This window comes from Cupressus sempervirens, chromosome 9, assembly GCF_028749045.1.
Source record: "Cupressus sempervirens isolate cs-2001-9-10 chromosome 9, ASM2874904v1, whole genome shotgun sequence".
Taxonomy (NCBI): domain Eukaryota; kingdom Viridiplantae; phylum Streptophyta; class Pinopsida; order Cupressales; family Cupressaceae; genus Cupressus; species Cupressus sempervirens.
In genome coordinates, this window is record NC_143126.1 from 337,975,731 (window position 1) to 337,983,021 (window position 7,291).

Consider the following 7,291-nt stretch of genomic DNA (forward strand, 5'->3'; position numbering starts at 1 on the left):
AGGACATTAAATAGAACATACAAAGGAATATCTGAAACCATAAGTAAGAAGGGATGTATATGATAAGTATAGAAATGCTTCTAAACATATAATAACATAAATACCTATTTTTTTATCGATTCTAGAGTAGATAGGTAACAATATTTTGTGTTAACAATTTAGGATGTTATCTGATAGCTTTGGCTATGCATGAATTTGTCAAGCTGTGAAATCAAGGTGATGAAGGATGCTCCCCTTAATACCATAAACCAAAATAGAAAAAAAGAAACAACAACAATTGTCAAAACAAAATATGGAATTCTTATTTGCGCCACAAATATGGAATCACAAAATTTATAAGTACAATATGCTAACCCACATGGGTGCCTTCATTATAGTAATCTGCAAGACTAAGCTACAAACTACCACCCAGAGCTGTCTTAGACAATGCTCAGGTCTTTCTTTAATAGGAAATTTTATGCTGCATGTGAAGGTTCTAGATGCTCAAACTTAATACCTAGGGTTCATAGACCCTAACAATACATATAGAGTTTACTAAATACATATTTGAAAAATTATTTTAGAAATTTTGATAGGCCATCTTTTGAAGGTCATAACTCTCAAACTGTTGCTCTGGTTTGACTTTTTGGAAATGCTAGCTCCTGATCTACAGGCTTAGAATGGTGCAAGCACCCTTTCATCAATTTTTTTGGACCTCATCTAGGCACTCTAAGGCCTCCAATAGTGAGCCTAAAGATATTTGAGCAATTTTTTTCACCAAAAATCCGTAATAACTTCTCCAATACTTAAGCTAGAGCAATTAGATTTTTATGGTAGGATGATAAGTCTAAAACAAACCTTTTTGTAGAAAATGAGAACATTCCAAGCTAATATGAGAAACTTACTAAAAATAACAAGTTCTCATAAATAGTAACCACCCTATCTACCAGTCTTTATTAAAATAGAAAAGATTGAAAATAAAATATTTTTGGGTGATTCAAGATTGTTCTTACACCTAGGATGCTCCTGCATAAGATACCCAGAGTAATTTGAGAAGTGAGTCCATCATGCCTCAGGTGCTTAGAGGAAAACCAAGATGGTTAACCTCCATTTCTATCCATGATGAATCCTCTACTAGCATCCCTTTCTATTTGACTAGGTATTCCTCATAAGTTCTATTCCTAGTACTTTTACCAACACAACTGTCAAGTATCTCCTCAATCTCCTTTATAGCCAAACTAGCTGCTAGAATACTTGACTACACTTCTGCAACTTCATCTCCATCACCTCCTTCATAATACTCTATCAAATCTAAATAATTAAATACTGGTGAAATATTTAATTTTAGTAGGCAAGTCCACTTCATAAGCATTTCCAAAATCATGCCTTTTCACTATGTTGCATGGTCTGAACTTCTTCATCTTCAACTTATTATATGTACCCGCTAGAAAACACTTCTTTCTCAAATGAACCATGATGTCATCTCCAATCTAAAATTCCTTATACCTTCTTTTCACATCTTCCTTAGTGTTGTAATGTGTATTCATCTTTATGATGTGATGCCTTGCCTTCTCATGGATGTTCTTCAAATGTTCAAAAAATTCTTCTACTTCAGCACTACTTATATCTCCTTTATCCAACTGCCTCAATTCAGAATATTTTTTGGACTACTCCCATATACAATCTGGAATAGTGATTTACCAGTACTCCTCTTGACAAAATTATTATATGAAAATTCTGCCTGTGGTAAAATCATATCCCATCCTTTTGGCTTGTCTCCAACCAAACATCTTACCAAGTTTCCCAAACTGTGATTTCACAATTTTTGTCCATCCATCAGTCTATGGGTGATGCAATGAACTAAAATTCAAAATTGTCTTCAACTTATTCCATAATGTATGCTAGAAATACCCAATAAATTTAGTATCTCAATTTAAAACTATACTCTTTGGTAGACCATGTAGTCTCACCACTTCTCTAAAAAATAATTCTACTACATGAACAATATCCCTAGTCTTCTTGTAAGAAATACAATTTTCCATCTTTGAAAACCTTACAATCACCAAAAAAAATAGAATCATGTCCTCACTAAGTCCTCAGTAATCCAAGAACAAAATCCATGTTGACATCTTCCTAAAGCTTCTATGGGATGGGTAATGGTTGATACAACCCTATATTATGCTTCACTCCTTTCACCTTCTAACATACTCTGCGACTTTTTACAAACTTCTTCAAATCTTTTTGCAATTGTGGACAATAATAATTCTTAGCAACCAAAGAAATGGTCTTATATCTACCAAAATGTCTAGCCAATCCTCCACTATGCTTCTCCTTGATGATATTCTCTCTCATTTAACTTCTAGGAATGCACAACTAGCTTCCTTTGAACAAGATACTATCCAGGATTATAAAATCTGACCACTTTGTTTTTTCAAGTGTAATAGGTTCTATACAAGCCTTCCATGCTTCACCAAAATTAGGATAATCTAGATACAACATACTGAGTTCCTTGAACCCAACCACCTCTATCCACATTTTTGTTAGCAAAAGTTGTCTTCTACCAAGAGCATCTACAACTTTGTTAGACTTCCCACTCCTATGTTTCAAAAAAAATGTATAGCTTTACAAAAACTCAACTACTTCAAATGCCTTTGGTTCAATTTTCCTTGACTATTCAAATATTGCAAAGCTTGATGATTAGTATACAAAAAAAAATCCTTAGGAAGAAGATAGTGTCTCCACTTCTTCAATGCTTAAACTATAACATAAAATTCCTAATCATAAACAAAATATTTTCTTTTTGCATCATTCAATTTCTCACTGAAATAAGCAATAGGTCTACCTTCTCGGCTCATAACAGCTCATATTGTAGTACCACTAGCATCGCAATTTACTTGAAACAGCTTGTTAAAATCAAGAAGTGCTAAAATAGGTTACTTAATAACTCTATTTCAACAGATTAAAAATCTTATCTAGTACTATAGTCCACTTAAATTCTTTCCTATCCCCTCTTATTGTTTTAGTAAAGGGTCCACAAATACTGCTAAAACCTCTTATGAACTTTCTGTAAAAATTAATCAGTCCATGAAAATATCTTACCTCTATTGCATTCCTTGGAGTAGGCCATTCAAGGATAGCCTTCACTTTTAATGGGTCCATTTTTAGATCTTTTGCTAAAACTTCAAATCCAAGGTACATCAACTCCTTTACAAAATTGTACTTCTTCATGTTTATCGACAACTTTTCTTCCTTCAACTTATCAAACACCTTGCAAATAAGGATCAAATTCTCCTCCAATATCTTACTAAAGATGAAAATATCATCTAGTTAGACAATGAAAAACTTACCTAGAAACTCCTTTAACACCTCATTCATGAGCTACATGAAAGTGCTTGGTGCATTGGTTAGCCCAAAAGGCATGGCTAACCACTCATACAATTCTTCTTTGGTCTTGAAAGAAGTCTTTTATTCATCATCTTGTCTTATATGAATCTGATGGTACACATTCTTAGATCTATCTTTGTGAAATACTTAGCTCTACTCAAATAGTCCATAATATCATCCATCCTTGGCAATGGAAATCTATACTTGATCGTGATCTTGTTGATAGTGCAAGAATCTATGCACATTCTCCATTCTCCATTCTTCTTTGTTGCTAATATTTCTAGTATAGCACATGGAATCAAACTCTCTCAAATCAACTCCTTCTACAACAACTCACAAATTTGTTTGGTCAACTCTTCACTTTTTGCTAGTGTCATTTTGTGTGCTATCTTGTTTGGAAAACTGGCTCCTAGAACCAAATCTATCTAGTGACTAATCTTCCTCATTGGGGGCAATCCATCAGGTACATTATCTGATACAATATCAAAAAACTCTCCCAACATATGTACAACTTCTACAGGTACCTCCTCTACTTCTTCTTTACTATCTTTTGGAGTTATAGAAAAAAAATATTCTCATGCTTCATACCTTTGAGAAATTATTTTCCATCAACAAAACATATTCTGGAAGCACTACATACCTTTTCTTCTTTATCCTTCAATCGCTTCAACTTATGTTTCACTTCATCCTTTTTTAGATTGTAGGTATTTTCTCACCCATCATGTACAACATGCCTATCAAATTTCCATAGCATACCCAACAACATATGACATATGTCCATAGGTATGATATCACATAGTACCTCATCCTAGTAGCTTTCAATCTTGAACTTTATTGAGCATTGCTCATTAACCATGACTTTGTGATCATCTTGTACCCAAGTAATACGATATGGACATGAGTGTTTCTATCTCTTCAATTTCAACTTGGTGACCATCATTTTTGACACTAGATTGTTAGTACTTCCATCATCAATGATCACATCACAACACTTATCTTCACATTTTCACCTTGTGCAAAACAATCTCCTTCTTTTATTAGGTTCATTTTCACCACTCAATAAGACTCTTCTGTTAACTAGAACTTCTTCTCTTTTAGCATCTTTAGAATGTAATGATCTAGCATCTTCATAAACATGTGTAACTCTAGCCTAGTCTTTTGTTCTTTGATTTATCCTTCCTTGGCAATGGGTACATTCAAATGCTCTATGCCCTTGTTCTCTACAATAAAAAAATTTCCCACAAAAGCTTCCTCTTCGAGATCCTTGTCCTCAACCTCTTTCTTTGAAATCTCTATTGTTCGAATCATGGAAATGATTGGAATTATTTACCATTTGGTTTGATTTCTACTTTTAGCCTCGTCCTTGTTCTTTGGGTCATCATTATGGCCACCATAAGATCATTTGTCAAATTTTCCACTGTGACCTCTTCCACTATTCTTATTGTCAAACTTCATGTTCAGTTTCTCCTCAACTCTTAGGGAAAACTAGCATGCCTCCTCAATATTGTTCATTTAAACTAGACTCAACTCATCCAAAATACTTGGCCTTAACCCATTAAGATAATGGGTCACTTTCTACTTATTAGCTTCTACATGGCTGATTCTAATGAGAACTCGATAGAACTCTTCAATATAATCTTGAATAGATTTTCTTGCTTGCTTCAACCCTTGCATTTTCTTCAATAGATCAAGCTCATAATCCATGAGAATGAATCATCACTTCAGTTTAGCTATCATCTATTCTCATCTGGTGATTTTTTCCTTTTCCTTTCTATTTCATTCCAAATAAACCTCCTACCACCAGATATTTGCATGTCCCTTTAGTTTTACCTTCACAAACTTGACCCTATTAGGATCATCAATATCTTCATACTCAAAGTACTCCTCTAATTCATTAATCCAATCAATCAACTCCTCTGGGTTAAGATTTCCTAAAAATGTGGGAACTTCAAAATTAGGTCTTTTTCCAATCCTTGAGATGGCCCTAAAAATCCTCTCTTCCTCTGGATTTAGAACAGCCTTTGCTTTGATATTTTCTTCTACTTCATCCTAATCCTCACTTTCATGTCTTATAGGAAGGTTTATTTTTCTATGAATTTGTTCTTCTAATGCTTGCATTTATCTTTAGAGGCCTCAAAAACCCTTAAGTGTAACACCTACAACTCTTTTGCCATGTTCTCTTTGTGGAGGCATTTTTCGTGCTTTCACTAAAACTCTAGTGCAACTTGCCTCACAATCGGTGATCTATCTACATGCTCAACCCAAACCATGGTCCTAGTGTGAATTGCCTCATAGTTGGCCATCTGTCCACACACTCAAGAACTCTGGCTCTAATACCACTTGATAAAGGGTGCTCCCCTTAATACCATAAACCAAAATAGAAACAAAGAAACAACAATAATTGCAAGAACAAAATATGGACTTCTTATTTGTACCACAAATGTAAAGTTATAGAATTTATAAGTACAATATGCTAACCCACATGGGCACCTTCATTATAGTAATATGTAAGACTAAGCTGCAAACTACCACCAAGAGCCATCCTAGACAATGTTCAAGCCTTTCTTAAATATGCAATTCTATGCCTCCTGAGAAGGTTCTAGATGCTCAAACTTAATACCTAGGGCTGATAGACCCTAACAATACATATAGAGTTAGCTAAATGCATATTTGACAAATTATTTTAGAAATTTTGGTAGCCCAACTTTCGAAGGCCATAACTCTTGAACTGCTGCTTCAATTGGCTATTATAACCACTTTTTAGAAATGCTAGCTACTAATCTACAGGCTTGAGATGGTGCTAGAGCTCTTCCATCAATTTTTTGGACCTCATCTCGGCACTCTAAGGAATCCAACAATGAGCTTGAAGATTTTTCTTCAATTTTTTCCACCGAAAACCTACAATAACTTCTTTGATACTTAAGCTGGAGCAATGGGATTTTTATTATAGATTGATAAGTCTAAAATTAATCTTCATGTAGAAAATGAGAACATTTCAAGCTGGTATGAGAAACTTACTAAAAATAATAATTCCCATAAATAGTAACGACCTTGTCTACTAGTCCTTATTAAAATGGAAAAGACTAAAAAGAAAATATTTTTGAGTTATGCAAGATTGCTCTTACACCCTAGATGCTCCTACATCATAGGGAGTACTACTTGAAGTAACCTTATCTCCAAACCTAGTTGAAGTGTACTTATACTATATTCAAAACCTAATAATGTTAGGATAAGAGGGGTATTACAGGGATGGTACCCACAAAATGATCCACTAATCAAAGGTATCTTGTGAAAGAAGTTGGCATTGTTTGGAGTCAATAAAATCTGTATAGTATGTACATCCTCGTTAGATGACTAGATATTTTTAGAAGCCTCAACCCTATTTTAATGTTTTTTATTAAAATAAAAAAGAGTGAAAGATGAACCCACTACTCAAAAATGCAAATACAATTGTACAATGCTATCAATAAAGATAGATATGAAAACCTTATACAGTGTTAATATCTTCAATTTTTGATCTTCCCTTTTAGTTCCTCATTCAAAACTATACATACAACTATTCTTCTCTATACTAGCATCAAATTTGAATCTATTCCAATCATATAAAGTGAGCATATAAACATTATATTAATACATTACAATGCCACATTTGGCTTAACAAAATGTTCTACCCTTATACCAAATTCCTTCATCATGTCACCCTTGTTGTTTGATACTTTTCTAAATCTTTGAATAATATTTTTCCATGTCCTAGTTAACATATAGGATGTCATCCCATCAATGTTAATTTTTTTTGGTAAACCAAAACACGTTCTTAACCAAAATGCCATTATATTGAATGTTACCTTGTTCAACCTTGTTAACATGTTACTTGTAAATTCTTCATAATTCATAGAAAAATTAATATTTTCATCAGTAGTATTAGACA